This window comes from Meriones unguiculatus, chromosome 20 (genome assembly GCF_030254825.1).
Source record: "Meriones unguiculatus strain TT.TT164.6M chromosome 20, Bangor_MerUng_6.1, whole genome shotgun sequence".
NCBI lineage: Eukaryota > Metazoa > Chordata > Mammalia > Rodentia > Muridae > Meriones > Meriones unguiculatus.
Window position 1 is genome coordinate 30,888,548 of NC_083367.1, and position 19,253 is coordinate 30,907,800.

A 19,253-nucleotide genomic window follows, 5' to 3' on the forward strand; every position below is an offset into this window, starting at 1 on the left:
TATCAAGGCCCATGGCTCGATGATACCTATGTGCCTCGCCAGCTTGGGACTCCGGGCGCCACCAGCAATGCATGCCAGAATTCTTAGAAGTTGATTCACAGGACACAGCCGCTTGGCTATCTGATAGACTTCTTACACTCCCCATGCCTGAAACAGGAAAGTCCCCATCTGAAACTGTCCCGAGGCCCCTCTGTTTCAGAGACTGCTGTCACCATTAACTTGGCTGGCACCATTAGGCCTTCTCAGCTCAGAATTGACTTCGTGTTTTGCTTTGCATCCCGCCGTGGATCTTCCAGCAATCTCTCTTACTTTTACTCACCCTCATATCTTCCAGTGTGTCTCTCTATCTCTATTCCTGGATATACTATATGACTTCAAACTACTTTCTCTTTCACCCAGACTACTGCAGCACCCTCACTTGAAAACTGTATTTAAAGTTTACACTTGAACTTGTGAAATTGTACATCATTTCAGCCCAAATTTCCCACAATTAAACTCCTCTTGGATATATCTGTTGCATTCAGTAACAAAACCTAAACACCTTGTCTTGAAATGCCTTCAGCTGTCTCTTCAACATACCCTGTCACACTCTCACACTGTAACCATCTTTATCTTCCCTGGAGTGCTCCTTCTGCACTAGAGTCTCTGCATGAATGCTCTTGCCATATATTGCATTTCCAACCCCTTCGCTTCCTCTTGATTCTCAGGTTTGACCTTGGCTGTTACCTCTCACAGAGACCAGGGAGCTTTCTTCAGGTTTTCCATCTTTGGACTTATTGCTGCCTGGTGATTTCTTGTTTACTTACTTCCTTTTATCTCTCCCCTCCAAAGAAGCTATCTCTCACCTTAGAAAGCTGTGTAGATAGAGGCCTTGTTTTCAGGTCTAATAAGTCAGCCAAATGCTCCTGACATGCAGCAATGCTCAAAAGTTGCATGATGGATTAAGCAATCATGCAACTGAGGAGCCTTATCTATTCTTTCATAATAGGAAAAATTCTCTTTAAAAATGTTGGATAAAAAATTAGGGGGCTACGGGATGGAGAGATGGCTCAGTTAAGAGCATTGTCTGCTTTTCCAGAGGTCCTAAGTTCAATTCCCAGCAAGCACATGGTGGCTCACAACCATCTACACTGGAGACTGATGACCTCTTCTGGCATGCAGGTGTACATGCAGAAAGAGCACTCATATACATAAAATAAATAAAAATTTACAAAAAAAAAGCTAGGGGGCTCATCTCTGGGAAAGACTAATTTCTTATGTAATACCAAGTGGTTAACTCTGAAACTATATATATATAAGCAACTTTAAATGGACTTAGCAAGTAGTATTTATATATTTATGTATAGGGTATGTGTGAGAGAGAGTGTGTATGTGTGTGTCAGAGAGAGATAATAATAAAAGAAAAAGAAGCCATCAATTCAGTAGAGAGTGGAAATGCAATGGAAGGAGTTGGGGGGAGGAGATAACAGAGGGACTGAAGGGAGGAAAAGGAAGGGAGAAATAATTTAATTATATTTTGATTAAGATAAAAATATTTATGTGTTGAGAAAAAATAAGTGTTGTTAGAGTAGAACCATGAATAATGGGTTTTACTTGAGTGAAAAAAAAATTAGGTGAAAAAGAAGAGAAAGAGAGGTCAGGAGGAAGTGGAGGAGGAGCTAGAGAAAGAAGAAGAGGAAGAGAAGAAGAAATAAACAGGGAAGAAAGGAAGGAGAGAAGGGGGGAAGAAGGAAGTTGACTTATGAAACTATGTCCAACTTTTCCATTTCTGAACTTCAAGAGAGGAGCAAGGGAAGACAAGGAAGGAAGGAAAGGCAGGAGAAGATAAAAGGAGAAGGAGGAGAGGAGGTAGGGAATCGAGACAGAAGCTGAGGCACAGAGAAGTTTTCAGAGCTGTCAGACTAAGTTAAGGATGCCAGGATTTTTTTCCCCCAAGGACATGGAAGAACCACTGTTAGGTAAGCCTGCAGGTAACAAGATAAGATTCCCTTTCAAAAACAACCTTCAGCCCTCCAATGTGGAGAAGAGGTTGGGGTAGGGCAAAGAGGCAAACATCCATCTTGCCATCCGGGGGCTGTTGCAGTAATCTCGAGGGAAGATCATGAGCACTTGCACTAAATTAATGGAGGAGGAGATGGAGAAATTTGGACAAATTCTAGAGACATTTCAGAGATAAAACAAGAGGTGTTTAGCATTAAGGGTGGTTGGAAAGGACATATGGAAATCTACTGTTAAGGTCAGTACAGCTATAATTTAAAAAGAGTTTGAAATTTTATTTTCTCCTATATTGAGGATAATGCACCTCCCAGAAGCCCTATGATATTGAACAAAAATCTCAGTGCCAGATGTAAGATGCTTTACTTTGAGTTAGACCCTACTAAACAACAGAGTATCGCCACTGCTCTTGGTTGTATATCTGAATTTGGTGGCAAGACCCTGTGGAAAGCACCATGCTCTTTGGTCATATAATATGGAAAAATCAAGGTGGAACTCTCTTGGAAACTTCCTCCTGCTGGCTAGTTTTCACAGTACTAGAAGGAACTACACAGGTTGCTGGGGGAGAAAACTCAACAAGTTACAGTAGGGACCAACCTGGCAATGTGCAACAATGGCATGAGTATCATAGGAAAAACCAACAACTTTCTAATTGGATCTGAAGATCATGCCACTGGAGGGAACCCATGTTTGCTACTGTAAACATGACCAAAAATATGTGGCTAGGCAGGTCATAGGCCTTAGGGGTGAAAATGCTACTATTATTTTGCTAGATGGACATGATACCAAACTGCCTTCCAAATTCTTACCTTTATACCCATATCTTTCAGCCCTCATCAGAAAAGCTTCTTTGTGAAATGGATGGCTGTTAACACAGAGAGGCGCAAGTGGTCACAGCAGGAGATGATGCTCAGCTTCAAATGGGTCATCTACAAATCTTCACCACTACGGCTCAGGGAACATCACTGAAGAAGAAGCAAAAAAGTCCTAAGAACCAGAGGATGGGAAGGGGTATCTAAAGAAGTGTCTTCCAGGCATGTCACAGCCATTGAACTCATAAAGTCACTGTCGTTGTGGCTACCTGGCACAAAATGTGCACAAAATTGGTTTCTCCAATGTTTCATCATGGAAAGGGAAAGAGATCATGAGGCCCACCCCTCCCTGAGAGATTATCGACAGTTAATGTTGACTGAGGAAAGAAGTATTACTCTCCTTAGTAGTGTAGCCACTGGTTGAGTTGCCCATGCGTCAATAAATAACCTCCCACCCGTGCTCACAGCAGCAACTCTACTTAAATTTAACAGGGAACAAAGAGATCTGAAAGTAGGAGGGGCTTTATGGGGATGAAGAAGGGCTTCAGCAGGAGAAGAACAGGGAATGATGCAAGATAATAAAGGGTAAAAATGATTAAGGCTCATTCTATAAATGTATGAAGCCATCAAAGAATACTTTTTGAAATAGCGGTGTTTTGTTAGGAAAGAACGAAATAATAAGACATGGGAAAGGTGGACTGTCAGGGGTTAATATTGTTTTTATTTTAATGAATATATTTTACAAATACGTTGGAGAATTGGACAATGCTGCCTGCATTGTGTGCAAACCTGGGCCACAACCCTGCATGCTCATTTGCAAATGCACCAGTGATAGCAAAACCTTTCAGTTTGACTTTATTGTTTACTATGACCCTTGCATTATCTTCAAAATAAACAACCCAAACATCCCATCTTTTCTTCAGTATGACCTTCATTGTCAAATTACCACTGCTGGATGAATTTTTTTCCTTAGTTCTGGTTTGCCTTTCTTAACTGTGGCCATCACCATGTCACCCACACCGAGAAGAGGAAGTCTGTTCAGTTGTCCCTTGATTCCCTTCGCAGAGATGATATACAAGTTCCTGGTCCTCTATAGTCAGGGAAATCCAGAATTTTGCTCCAGAGGAGCCACCCTATCTTCTCTTCAACATCCTGAGCACTCAGAAAGAGTCAGAAAGCTAAACTGGGCATGCTGGCGCATGCCTATGATCTCAGCACTTGGGGAGGCAGAGGCAGACAGATCTCTGTGAGTTCAAGGTCAGCCTGGTCTACAAACCAAGTACAAGACAGCCAAAGCTACATAGAGAAACCCTGTCTATAAATAAATAAACAAATAAATAAAGTCAGAAAACCAGATATTAATTTTTAAGTCGATATTTTCCTGATATACCTGTGTTAGTCATTTTTTCTGTTGTTGTTAAGAAAATACCATGAATAAAAGCAACTAGGGAAGAAGAAGTTTATCTTGCTTTACAGTTCTAGAAGGATGGAGTCCACAACAGCAAGAAGAGCATGGCAGCAGGCAGCAGGGACAAAAAGCTGGCTCGTCACATTTTATCCACACATGAAGCAGAGACAGACGCTAGAAGCTGGGCAGTAGAACACATCGGATTGGTGGTGGCAACATTCACAGAGAGGGGGCAACTAAAAAGAAATTGGAGAAAACTAACATCATCAAGACTGGGAAATGACTCGGCTTGTTAAGAGCCTACTGAAAATAAAAGGGGGGGAGGGGAGCGTCTGAGTTCTGGATACCCAGCACCCATGTAAAAGCTCACAGTGATGCAAGTCTATAATCGCCATCCTGAGGAAGTCGGTACAGGTGGCTCCCTGGAGCTTCTTGGCCAGCCAGCATAACCAAACCAGTGAGCTCTAGGTTCAGCAGAGACCCTGTTCAAAACAAACAAATAAATAAATAAAGTGAAGAAGCCTGGGAAGATGGTTCAGTGGTAATAGCAGTTACTATTAAGACACTGAATCACCAGCAGACACACGGAAAGGATTGGACATGGTACCATGTACATGCAACTCCAGTGTTGGAAAGCAGATGCCCGGAGCTCACTGACTACCCCACCCAGCCAGATCAAGGAACTTCTGGCTCAGCAAAACAAACCAATAAACAAACCAAACCAAACAAAAAACACCCGTGTCAAGGAAATAAGGTGGACAGAGATAGAAAACGATACCCAATCCAGCATCTTCCTCTGGCTTCCTCATGTCAGCATCCACATAAACATGAGCATGTACACCCCCCACACACATACGAAATAAACAAATTGATGGTAGATGATAGACAGACAGACAGACAGATAGATAGACAGATTTTTAACAATAACAAGATGGCAAAGTGCAATGGAGGAAGACAACTAATACAAATGCCTGATCTCCACATACAGACGCAACATTTCATGTGTACCTGCATGTTAGATGCGCGCACACACATGCACACACAAACCTATACATACACCACACCTACCAACACACAAATTATCAAAAGGTTGTTAAATCAGAATGCCTTTAAGAAATACAAGTACAGATGTGGAAATAGACAATAGGACTCCTTAATAGAATCTCAAAAAACATATACATGTATACGCTGGGCAAGAATTACAAACTCAGAAGCTTTGATTACGACCTATGAACAAGCGTGACAAGAACATATCGCCTCATGTTTACATTCCTTAAAATCCAACCCACAGAAGTAAGCTGCCATGAGCTCAGTAAACAGCAAATATATGTGACGGAAAATTATACAGAAAATACATGTTTGCTTGGAAATATTTTTATTTATGTCACTATCAGTTAAAAAGAGCAGAGAATGACAGCAATTTATATATCTTCACTTTAGTATGATCATTTGCTTTTACTTTTTTTTTTTTTTTACCAAAAGTTCAAATCGGTTAGAAGTCGAAAAATTAAAAACTCTCCGTAAACCATTCTTTGCAGAAAGCTTTATTGGAGTACCTACATTACATAAGTAATGCAACAAAATTATTATCTGGGGTTTACTTTTTATTTTTAACTGATGTACGTGGTTATGAATTACCATGTGGTGTCTCCATACATGTAAAACTTAAGTAAGAGTAAATACATCTGTCTCCTTAATCGTAACCTCTTCGTGGGGAAACATTTAAAACTCCTCTAAGTTACTGTTAAATATGCTTTATCCTCCTCAATAATGATTCTGCTGAGTAGTGGCACACTAGACCCTCCTTCTCCTATACCTTGGCACCCTATGCCTTAGTACCCTAGTCAACCTTTCCCACCCTCTCTGTTTTCACCCACCTCTGATAATCACCCTTCTTTTCCAACTGAGAGAGTAGCTTGCTTTGACTTGACAGGAGAACACACTTCACCTGGCTTTCTGTGCCTGGCTTACTTCGCTTTACATAATAACCTCCATCCGTCTTGTCATAATGGAAAGAACTTTCTTCTTCGTGTATAAGAATATGGTGTTGTGTGTGTGCACATGTCATGTGTACACATATAGAGGCCAGAGGTTGATGTTATGATGTCTTCCTCTATTGCTGCCCACTGAGGTTTGTTTGTTTGTTTGTTTGTTTTTGAGACAGACTCCCTCACTAACCCCAGAACTCATCAGTTGGTAAGACTTGGTGGTCAGCGAGCCCTAGAACTTTGCCCATCTCCCTTTTCCTTCTTGCTCCCCTCACTATCTCTGTGCCAGAGGTACAGATGAGCCACCATACCTGGATTTTTATCTGGGTTCCATCTATCAAAACTTAAATCCTTATTCTTGTCTGGAAGACACTTAACCAGCTGAGCCTTCTCAGCTCTGAGTTCATTCTTTCCTAGCCTGAGCAGTATTCTACTGTGTGCATTTACCATGGTTTCTTTATCCATGGCCAATGTATTAAAAATAAAGACCTTTGCTATAATTCTGTTACAATTGCACACACACACACACACACACACACACACACATACACATGCGCCTGCGCGCACACACACACTCATGAAAATGCATTTCACTTCCTCTGCCTCCAAAACAGTGCACATAATACTAGTCACTCATCTCACAATTCTTTATCTTTTTTATCCCAATAACAATGACAGACATGAGTAGTTTGAAATTGGAATGAATGAGCTCCTGTGTTTATCTTTGAATTGTTTGAAGCAAGGCATAAACATGAGTGTGTGTCAGGAAACGTACCTGTGAAAAACCACCCAGTGAATTGTCTGCTTAACGGAAGTGAGCTCTGTTCATTTCTTAGGGCTGTCATATAAAATGCTTGAAATTGAGTGGGTTAAAACATCCAAAATTTGTTGTGTCACAGTGTGGGGGGACAGAAATCCAAAATGAAGATATTAGCAGGGCCACGTGCCCTCCAAAATGCCCTAGGAGAGGATCACACTTTGTCTTTGATGCCACCAAGCATTCTGTGACTTGTGACGATATAACTCCCCCCTCTTCCTGTAGTCACTTCTCTCGCTCCCCTTGGTGCCTATGATGTGACCTTCTCCTTCTTATTTCCTCCATTTTCTGAAAAGGAAATCAGTCACATTGGACTCGAGCCAGCTCTAGTCAACTGTGCCCTCATCTACTCATTACATTTGCAATGGCTCTATTTTTCAAAACACATTCACATTCGCAAGTACTGAGGACTCAAAGTTCAACATCTCTTTCTTGAGAGGGTGCCCAGCTCAATCAATCCCATGAACCATGAATGCTTTGGAAATGTGTGCAAGCTGACAAGTGTAAGCACAGGGGAAGAGGGTATGTGAGTTTTTCCTGTGAGTGCATGTGTATACATAATAAGTACCATTCCTTGATCTCTATTCTGCTTCCTGGTTCATGTTCTCAGTGGTTGTTTGGACAGCCTTTATGCTGTCCCATGATTCCATTCACAATGAGTAATAGACCATTTCCGGGCTTTCACTCCCACTTTTAATGAACACCAACACTAATTAACTGACAGTAACATGTAGCTGCTCTTGGCTACACTCATCTCTCACTGAGGTCATAACGGGTGTTGGTAATATAATTTATTGACATGTAAGGCATGCTCTGAGACTCTCAGGGTGAGGACCACTTTTGCAAATGCCAAAGCAGGGCAAAGCAGGCTTCTCTTGGTAAGGTAATATGTTCCATAGCTCCTGGACTGGCTTAATGACTCATCAAAGTCACAATAATTCCACTGGAATGCTGCAAAGATTTCCCAACACACTACCATCTGCTGGGTGGGACAGAGGGCCACTGTTTGAAAGACTACTGCTTACACACTGAACCAAGAAGCCACATGGAGACCCCCTGAAAGATCAGAACAGCAGAGTGCTCTGATGTTCGTTATTTGCCGTAAATTCATTCTCCAACTGGCAAGCCATACCTCAGGAGAGAAAAAAACACTAAAAAGGCAGTATCAAAGATCTCTGTTTAGGAGAATGGCAGGCACCCAAGCCATTGTGTGCCCTGCAGTGAGGTCACCCAGACAGCCTGCTTTAAGACCCAACTCTGCACTCCCTGTGAACTCTACCAAATTAGCTTTACATGATGAAGCCAGCTTGCTTCTCTAGAGGATCAAAGTTGCTGGACCGTGTCCCAGCGCTCTGTAGATAACCAGTCACAGGATACGTCGGCACCCTGTAGTGCCCCCAGTACGTCACGCTGCGGATTCCTCTGTATTTCTCAGTTTATTTCCATAGAGGGAACTCGGGTTCACATATTTCCCTGTATTATCTGCACTAATCTGTACACTCCACTCTCCTTACAACGCCTCTGGAACTGTGTGACATTGTTTTTCTCATGTATGGGGCTACTGTTCCCAATGGAGTCCTTTTATCCTTCCTATAATAACCTTTGTAATGGTAACAGCACCTCCTTGTAACACTCAAAATGCTTTTCTCACAAGAACAGCATGACAAGGGAAAGTATGTCAATATGATTCTTAAGTGACATTGGAATTGTGAAAAGTCACAAGACTGCTTAAGCAAAATAAGTAACAGAGTGAAAGGATGAATTAACATAAAAATGGAAGAGAATAATGCAAGTTAGAGTAAATTTGAACTCTCTGCTGGTGAGACACATTGTTGATATTTCTTTTTTTATCCCCTGCTCAATTCATATAAACTAGAATGACTCCCTCCACATAACCATATGTACAAATATATAGTCAATGTGACCATAAAGGAGGTGAATTGACATATATATGTATACATACATACATAGACATAGAAGTTGTATATATGAGAAAGTGTGTGTGTGTTGTGTCTGTGTGTGTGTGCATGCACGCACCTGAGTATATGTATGTTACCACATGAATGCAGAAGCCTGCAGCAGGCAGATGAGAGTAGTTAGAGTTCTTAGAACGGGAGTGATGGACGGCTGTGAACTGCCATGAGGGTGCTGGCTTGTGGACCTGGGTCCCGCGAAAGAGCCGTACGCATTCCTAACCTCAAAGCCATCTCTCTAACCCCTGACTCTAAACTATTACCTCCTTTGGTTCTGTGGAAGTATGCTTATTCAAATGCTGTTGCTAATCTCTAAAAGCTTTGTGATACTGCTTCCTTAGAAATGCCTTTGACTGTAGTTTGTGAAAATTAAAATACAAACAAAGCAGGCTCACTGCTTTGTAATTGAATTTGTAAATTTGTCATCCAAGTGTTTAATCACCTCGAATACTCAGACATATTCAATTTATTCCAGCTGAAGTGTCTTTGTTTCCAAAAATTGAGCCAGTTTTCTCTGCTCATGCATTCCCGTATTTTTTTAGATATTCCTAGTTACAAAAATGATGTGTGTTCATTACAACTCAAACAGTTCTATGAGGAAGAAATAGCCATCTTATGAGCAAATGAAAGGCCTACACTGAAGAACAATAAATGGCCATGCAAATTAGTTTAAAAGGCTACATGAGATATCTTAAAATAAAAATAGGAAAACATGCTTTTTTCTTTTTTCTTTACATATGTGTGTATAAAGCATAGCTATACCACTGCCCTATGCATGCACAGCCAAAATACTTGCCATTTGTTCACATTATAAGAAATGATTAAGGAGACTTTGTTAATAATTAGCCATTGTGTGTCAGTGCCTTTATTTCTGTAGAAGATTCCCTACAGAGGAAATGTTAGATCAAATTACATGTATCATGCTTATTGTTAATTGTAGGAAAAAAAACAAACAAACAGAAGGGCATAGAATTAGTAAAGCAGTATAGAAATTAAATTAATAGAATAGTTAAAATCACATATCTGAGTTGTCCTGTGTATATGACCAGAGAACACTGGCCAGACTAAACTATGGTGAAAATGTATTCCTATTGAGGAATCACGATTCCTCAGGGGTCATGATCAGCTGTGCTGTTAAAACTGCCACTGTATTATATCACATTATGTATCAAGTGTTTGTACCATCCAACAATAACACAGGCAGAAAAATGTTTCCACAAGTTCCCTATTAGAACAAGAAGTACACAGAAGATCATATGGGAACTTGGCCACAGTGTTAAAAATCCGGTGTTTACCATTTTCACAATATTCTGCCTGCTTGTGTGCCTGTAGGCCAGAAGAGGGCACCAGATCTCATTATAGATGGTTATGAGCTACCATGTGGCTGCAGGGAATTGAACTCAGGACCTTTGGAAGAACAGCCAGTGCTCTTAACCCCTGAGCCGTCTCTCCAGCCCCAACCCCAGTGTTTATAACAGTCCGAGTCTCCCTTATTCACTACTGTAAATTCTGCCTGGAAAAATCAATAATTTCTTATACTTGTGATATTTTCTAAAATCATTTAATAAACAACAGAGAAAGTTCTATTTTTTATTGTTAAGTTATTGTCTCTATCACCTTCCTAATGTCATCACAACAACTTGTCATATGCTGACAAAATGTGCACTGAGAAAAACATGCTGTGTGTCAGTTTGCAAAGAGTACTTTGTATGGAGACCATCAAGTGTGTCCACAAATAGGCATGAAACGTTTGCTTTCATCTCAGTAGCCTTATTATTATAACATAGTGCATCCAAGTTTTCAAAAGAGAAGGTATATTCATCACACATAAAAAATGAGAGGCAAAGTCATTTCACAGAGAAGTTCTATTTTCTGTGGAGTGTAAATTTTATTTCATTTGACACATATTGAAGTGCCTCTTCTCCACTAGGGTCAGTCTTAGGCGTGAAGAACATAGAGATGGGCATACTGGTTCCTGGTTCAAAGGAGTCAAGGTTCTCATATAGCCTCTAAGGCAGGGACCATATTAAGAGCAGAGTATGAGAGGAGGCGTAACAAAGATATGTCAATAAATTAAAAAGGGGGGGGGAGCTGTTAGAGCAATGCTTAACAGCTACATTTCCACATAAGATATAACAAATAGAAACAAATAATGTAAGTACCATACTGAACTCGGATACATCAACAAAAACAAACACTTAAGACCTTGTAGAAGACTCACAGATACCTCTACAATTTTTTATGTCTAGATAATTATGACTATTAAAAATGACTATCAAGCAGCATTGCATGACCCAATTCAGCCATTTTCCACATCCAGTGAAGGTGGCCTTAAGGTTTTCATGCTGGAATAAACAGGAAAGAAATGTTTGCAGCAAGTTGCATATGGTGATTTATGTCCATAATCTCAGCAACTGGGCAGGTAGAGGCAGGATAATCAGAATTCAAAGTCATTTTGGCTGTGTATCATGTTCAAGGCATCCTAGGAGACAGGACGGAGAATCTGTCTCAAAATTATTAAAATAAATAAATCAAGGGGGAAAGAGGAAAGGAAAAAGAAGAAGAAGGGGAGGAAAGAGGAAGGAGGAGGAGGAAGAAAAAGGAAAGGAGGAGAAAGGAGGAGGAGGATAGAAGAGGAAGAAGAAGGAAGGAAGGAGAAGAGGTAGGTATATGTGTTTAAGCATGGTCCTTCTCAGAAGGTAAGGAGGAGTAAAATTCAAAACACTGACAAGCAAGAGCTGTAAAGCCACAGGTATATTTCTCCTTTCAACTGTATAAATGAATTGTGAGTATGTACTAAAGAGATTTACAGCATAAAAAGGGAGAACTTCATGTTTGTAACATCAAGGATTCAAAGTGGTTTGCAAGGATTAAGGGAATACAACAACTCGTCTCTAACTAGGATGTCAGCCTCACAACCCTCCCCTCAAGGTTCATGGATCTACATTGAAGCGGGAACAGAAAAAGGGTACCACCTGGAGGTGGTAGATGGCTTCAAGGAAACACCATTATCTAGACACAGCAGAGTAGGTGCACATGTGAATCCACATAGACTGTGACAGAGTGTACAATACCCGAACAAGCTCAAGCCAGACAAAATCCCAGCACAGAGGAGGGGCCGTGGACATAAAGTCCTACCTCTCCCCCAGCAGCTTTTGAAAACTGATCGTTGCTGGGAGAGGGAAAAATCAGTTTTCTCCAATGGAGTAACACTGGGTATACCAAAAAGAATAGGCCCCAAGCTCAGCAGTTGTTTGACATGAATTGGTCTTTCATGTTGTTTTTCTGGTGGATTGGAGAGGGTCTTTTGTGTGTATGTTTTTTGTTTTGTTTTGTTGCTTTTCAAAGCAAAAAAGAACAGAGAGGAGCTGGGAAGCAGATGGAGGGGAAGACAATGATCAAAAAATATTGTATGACACTCTCAATAAATAAATAAAAACATTAAGATTATATCCTAAGAATGGTGATGAAAATTTGGGAGATTAAGGCAGAAGAGTTTTGAGTTGGAGACTTGGAACCTTGTCTTATAAATGAACCAAAGAACTAGGTCAGTCAGAAGAGGAGAACACACATCCTTAAGCTGATGCTTTCATTTGGATAAGAAGTATCTTCTCAAACAGCTCATATTTTAAACACCTGGTGTCTGGCCGGCAGTGTTCCTTTTGGCTGTGCAGTCTTACTAGAAGTGGGCCATTGAGAGTGAGTTCTTGGTGTATGCTATGCCTACCTCCTCTCTGACCCCCCTGAGGTGAAGAAAGCCCTCTGCCATAGGTTCCTGCCACCATGATATCTTGCCAAGCACAGTCACTCTGAGCCAAGCAACCACATAATGAATCCACTGAAACCTTAAGTTGTCTATGTCTGGTGTAAAAAAATGTAGCCAATACACCCATGAAAAACAATTTCAGCTCTAGCTCATGAAGAATAAGGTTCCCATGAAACAGGAGAAATTATTTTTTCTCATTGCTTCTCTCCAACACTGCAGTGAAGGATTTAGCTAAGGCAATTAGGCAAGAAAATAAGTTTGAAAGCAGCTATCTAGCCCATGAAGAGGTAAAAATTAAAAAAAAAGAGAGGTAGGTGGATTTTAAAAATAAGGATTTTAAATAATATAGCTAGGTGGCAGAAAGTTGCAACAGGGAAGGAAAAAAAAGAAAGGAAGAAATACAGGGGGGATTAAGAGTTCAAAGGAAATGTAAAGTAATTTAAGTAGTCTATATGTGGAAAATTAATATAGATTTCAAATGAAGTTGTTAAACACACACACACACACACACACACCATACAGCAATTTACAAATTGTAAGCTATCAATTTTTGGTAATAAGAAATTGTTAGTTTTTCTTAGACATAGAAACATTGTAGCCATGTGTTTGAAAAGTGCCCTATCTTTTGGAGACATTCTAAAATATTTACAATTCCCATGATGTCTGAAACGTGTTTCACAATAATGAAGGAAGGGATGGAGGGTTAGCCTCGGATTGGAGTCACTGAAGCTCGGTGCATGTAGCTTCCTTATATTGTATCCACACTTGTGCCTTTTTTAAGTTCACAATAATAACTGTTTCTTAAACAAAAAGACTATGAAAACAAAGAAATACTTTAAATAACAAAAAAAAAATGTTTGCAAAGATACATAAAATGATGGGATACTAAAAGAAAAACTTAGGCAAATGAGAATGAAACAAAGAAGCTTAAAATTAACATCTCCTAAGGATTTACACACAGCCTATTGGTAGGTTGTGAATTTGCCCCGAGCTTCCTGTAATTTAATATAAAAAGTGAAGCGTTCCACTTACAGGATTTATGATGAAATCATTCAGAGAAACGTGTCTGCTTGGTATCTTACCTACTTTGAATACTGAGGCTTTTGGGGGATGTCTCTGCATGACTCCTGGAGAGGCTGCTGTGTAGCCACTCATTCATGAATGGCTCATTAGTGAATGAATGCATTCATTCACTAATTCTGCTCTTGTGGCAACACATTTAAGCCCATACGGTAGGCAGGCTCCCAGTTGAGAGCCAAGGACAAAAGGAGCTTGTGTTCACAGTTAGCACAGTTCAATGGGAGAAAAAGATGATCCCCAAGGAATTAAGGTGGAGTTATAATGGAGAACAGTCAGCAATGACACCCAATCCTGGCTCGGCATGAAGGAAGGCTTGCTTCCTGAAGAAAACGATGGATTTTTGTTGCTATCTGAGTTGAGACTATGGAATTTAGCCAGGAAAGGGGAATAAATAGAAAGCAGTTCTCAGACAGTGGAGGAACCAGGCTAGAAAGACAGAAAACCATCCAGGAGAACAAAGGAGAGAGTGAAGTCTGATCACACCTCAAGTATCTAAAACCCTAAAGTGTTCTCTTCAGAACGCTATCCCTTCACGTCTCACTTCAGTAATACAACCCATGTTAGTTAGCTGCTAGAGCTGTCAATACTGGAGTTGTTTGGCAGCTGTTTTTTTTTTTTTTTTTTGTTGCTTTGTCTTGATTGTTTTGTTTTTCCTTGATGATGGTGATGCAAACCACATACAGAATCCAACCCTTTATCACTCATGTCCGTTATGTACCTGAGTTTGTTGTTGTGGTTTTTGTTTTTGTGCTAGACCCCTCTTTGCTTCTATCCCTTTTATTTTTAATGGTTTACTTGCTTGTGTGTGCACGCACACGCAGGAGGCATGTACACGTGTGGAGATCAGAGGACGACCTGCTGGAGTTGCCTCTGTCCTTCTACCATGTGGGTTCCACAGGTCAAGTTCAAGTCATTAGGCTGGCGCGTTCACCCGCTGAAACCGCTCACCACCTACTTCTATTCTTGATGATCTATTCCTTTCTCCCAGCACCAGCGGCTGGAGGAAAAGAAACAAAATGACAAACAGCAAACAGCAAGTACCTACCTCACTCAGTCTCTGAGATATGAAAACCATATACTGGTTCTCCAGTGAGAATTTCCCATGCATGAAAGTTTAGCACTTCCAAATAACATAAAGCCCTCTCTGCCTGGGACTGTGGTCTACAATCTCAGCGGCAATTTATCCAATACCCTGATACGAAATACTGGGCAGGAACGGGATAGCTACAGTACAAACTCCTATTTGGAAAAGGCAAAAATAGACCCTTCCAAGATGCTGGTCAGATGATAAAGTCCATCTTCTCAGACGTCCCCCTTCGTCCTTTTGCTGCTCTCTGTAACTCCTGGCTCTTCCTCCTGATGTGTTTATGTGTCTTTCCTTCTCCACGCTCTTATCTGAGAACAAAAACTGTGGCCTAGATGGAGAGAAAGGAGTCGGGTCACTTCCTAGTGGGGCACCCTGTGGCCCAAAAGACATCTGAAGACCTAGATGGTGAAAGGTTTGGTTTTTTGATCTAGGATTATCATTCCTTTGGTTATTTAATTTTCATAAGAACTGAGGAAATTATTGGTCCATTTGCCCTTAATCGATTCCATGTGCAAAGACACAAACTCATGCTTCCTTCTTAGCACAGCTCTCAAGCCTAATTTACTACCGAGCTTTCCTGTCTGGGCGCCTCTGTCTTCCACAGACTCACAATTTTCGGAGGGAATCCACAAGGGGTGGGAGAGCCGCATTTTAATTTGATCTTTCTCCAACTCTAGGTCATTTTGCTTAATCAAAAAGCTTTACTGGTTCCTTATTCCTCAGGGACTTTTCATCCTACATCTCAATGCTTAGTTATTTAGCAGCGACTGGGTTTTCCTATGTTCTGATGTCTCAAAATTTGTACTAATAATTTCGTTTACAATCCTATTTGTAAACAGGTCCCTTTCTGGTTTCGTCTCTGTCGAGAGGAAGTCAGCGGTAGGTGGCGCGCTCCACCAATCAGCTTGTTTTTCCAATCATTTCTGCCAGAGGTGCCTGTTTAGCAGGCGAAAGGATTGGCTTTCCACTTACCACAGGCCGGAGAGAGGGTCTACTTACAAGGAAGAGGAAGGGAAGGTAAAAGAAGGGAAGGTGAAAAGTCCTATCGTTTTAACCCCTGTGACAGCGACTCTTCACTGTTAACAGCGCTGGATGCAACGCTTAGGAAACAAACCTCTGCTTATGTTTGGGAGAGAGTTTCCAGGAGTTTTAACTGGAGAAGAAAAACACCCACTCACCACCCCCCAAATGTGGGAGGCAACACTTCACGGGCAGGGTGCAAGACTGAGTGCAAAAGAGAAAGCCTACGGAGTACCAGCGTTACCCGTATGTCTCTGCTTCCTGGCTGTGGCTCAACGAGACGGGCTGCCTGATGCTGCCACCGCCAGGGCCACTTCTCAGGCAGTGCCTCCCTGCCGCCATAGACCGCACCCTCGAGCTGGGAGCCAAAATAAGCCCTTCCTTCCGCAAAGTTGCTTTTGTTCAGACAAGTGACAAACGCACCTCCAAATCTTACCATCCTGATGAAGGAGGTAAGTGGTCTGAGGACGTAAGCTCGAGGTGGGAAAACAAACAGCCTGGAAACGGTTCTCGTGTGGTCACGAGAACCACGTGACCTCCTTCCTGTAGGCTGCCACTCTGGGGTTTCCCAGATTGTTCGCTAATGCAAAGTCCACAGATTTCAAGTAGAATTTAAATGTAGCCCCTGGTGAACACACACACACACGTATGTATGTATGTATGTATGGTACACGGGTTTTCATAGATTGACTTATTTTAAGAAAAATGTGAGAAAATGTCTCCATAAGGTACAGCTGTCCGGCATTTTCTTAACTAGTGATTGATGGGGAGAACCCAACCCGTTGTGAGTGATTCCATCCCTGTACTGGTTGTCCCAGGTTTATAAGAAAACAGGCCAGAGTCAGATGCAGGCGCACAGGCCTGTGATCCCAGAACTCACGGAGGCAGAGGCAGGCAGATCTCTATGAGCTCAGCCTGGTCTACAAAGTGAGTCCAAGACAGCCAAGGCTATACAGAGAAACCCTGTCTCGAAAAAACAAAACAACAACAACAAAGCATTTTTAAGGGGGTTGGAGAGATGGCTCGGAGGATAAGAGCACTGGCTGTTCTTCCAAAGGTCCTGAGGTTCAATTCCAAGCAATCACATGGTGGCTCCACCACCATCTATAATGAGATCTTCTCCCCTCTTCTGACATTCAGGCACACATGCAGGCAGAATACTGTAAAGTAAAGATATAAATAAAGCTTTAAAAAAAGAAAGAAAGAGAGGAAACTGGATGCCTGGCAGAGGTGGTGAAGGTCTTTAATTCCAGCACTCAGGAAGCAGATAGATCAAGGCCAGCCTGGTCTACAGAGTTCCAGGACAGCCAAGGCTACCCAGAGAAACCATGTCTCCAAAAAGAAGGAGGAGAAGGAGGAGGAAGAAAAGGAGAAAGAGGAAGAAGAAGAAAAAAGAAAACAGAAAGAGGAGCAAGCCAGTAAGTAGCAGCCTTCCAAGGCCTCTGCATCCACTCTTGACTCCAGGATCTTCCCCTGGCTTCCTTCAGTGATGGCGTACCATGTAGAAACATAAGCCAAATAAATCCTTTCCTCCCATCACTGTATTTCATCATAGCAACAGAAACCCAGACTAAGACATAGCCTATTTATATTACTTTTCAGAGGATATAAAAACAAATTATATGGCTTTCTTAATTTAAAAAGAATGGCTTGTATTCATTGAGTATCTTTGTTCTAAGGAATGTTTATCATTTCACTCACTTTACAGTAATTAACATATTAGCAGTAAATGTGATTCTAATGTGAAAGCATTATCTTCAGTTTGTTGATGAGAAAATGTAGGCCTTGATGTGTTTCAAATGGTAAGAATTAGTGGCCCACAAACACAGAGCTAGCAAACAACCCATCCATGCATCAGAAGTGGGTCTGACTCCAGTGTGCGTTTTTGTGATAGCAAATATCTCTTCTGTGCTGGACTTTTCTTGCTGTGGCAAAATATCCAACAGAACTTAAACACGAAGGATTCCTGTGGGCTCTTGGTTTCACTTTGACTTCATCGCTTCTGGGATCATGCATAGTAAGATCATGGGGGAAGGAACCACCATATATATGGTTTGCCTCATGGTGAATAGGAGGAAGAGACACAGAGACTAAGGATCTGGAGAGAGTGTGTGGCCTTCAAAGGCACATCCTCAGTGACTAATATTCTCTAACCAGGCTCCAAGTCTTTATAATTAGCCAGTTCAGCTATTCATTCAGCAGTGGATGTAAGCCGTGGATAAGATTGGCACCATCATAATTCAGTGTCCTCTCAATAGCACCACCAGCTGGGGAACAAGTTTAACAAGTGCTGTGGCCTTAAGGGGCACATTTCCAAATCCAAACCTCAGCATCTTTGGGTTTCACCTTTCTGGTATTTATGTGACTCTCAGTTAGCCACGGTTTTGCTCAGGTAGTCTCCATCAAATTAGCAGAGAGTCTTTTAACTAGACGGTAAGCCACTGGCTATTTAACTTAACATTTAACCAAACCAGTTTAGTTCAAATCTTCAATTCTTGTTGCTCAAGGGTAGAGCCAATTGGACACTTACTGTGTGTGAAACAGTTCAGTGTGCTGGAGGAATTGAAAACAGGGATTTCTGTTCATATTCCTAGTTCATGGATAGAAAATATCCCCAAACCTTGTGGGAATGTCACCATACAGAAGACCACTAAGACCTTCATCTCATCAGGGACTCTGTTCTGGAACTCCAGTCTGCATCTAGTTTGTAGAAAAGGCTATGCCTATCACATAATGATGGCAGTAACTGGAGAGAACTCCAACATCACATAGCCCTCTATTCTCTCAAGGGCAGTAAATGACAAACAAAGCTGTTCCTAAGTAGGCAGAAAACAGAAAGTAAATACTCTGGATGCTTTTCTAGACTTAATCAGTTAAACTCTTACATCGTCATAAAATCTTTCAAGTACTTTTCCTCCAAACTATTGTTAGGACCAAAACAATCCACATAATTAACCTTATAAATTGCCTTTAGCAGTGGATGTGGGGTTAGGGATTTAGCTTCTGGAAACAGCATTATTCATTCATGAAGAGCACTTCAAACCTCTTGCTTGAATCCTTTGTGGGTTTTTGTATGGTTTCCTCATATATCCTAAGTTTTCTTTGGCCTACCCTCCCCCATACACACCTTTCTGCCACTTAAACCTTTTCAGACCTTGTATCTAATTTTGTATCATATATGTTTTTTGTTTTTGTTTTTTATCCTTCATCCCAAGTCCTTCTAGCTTCCCTAGGCTCTCATTACTTATTTTCCCCTGGCTTCTGCAGACACTTGCTCAAACTTAAACATGGAATTCAAAGCTATGAT

The 19,253-nt window shown here is 41.2% G+C and overlaps 1 pseudogene; it reads right to left on the bottom strand.

Annotated features, from left to right (window-relative positions):
- Positions 1-3,532: 3,532 nt before the first annotated feature.
- On the bottom strand, positions 3,533-3,958 carry LOC132649593 (large ribosomal subunit protein uL14-like; annotated as a pseudogene).
- Positions 3,959-19,253: the final 15,295 nt, after the last annotated feature.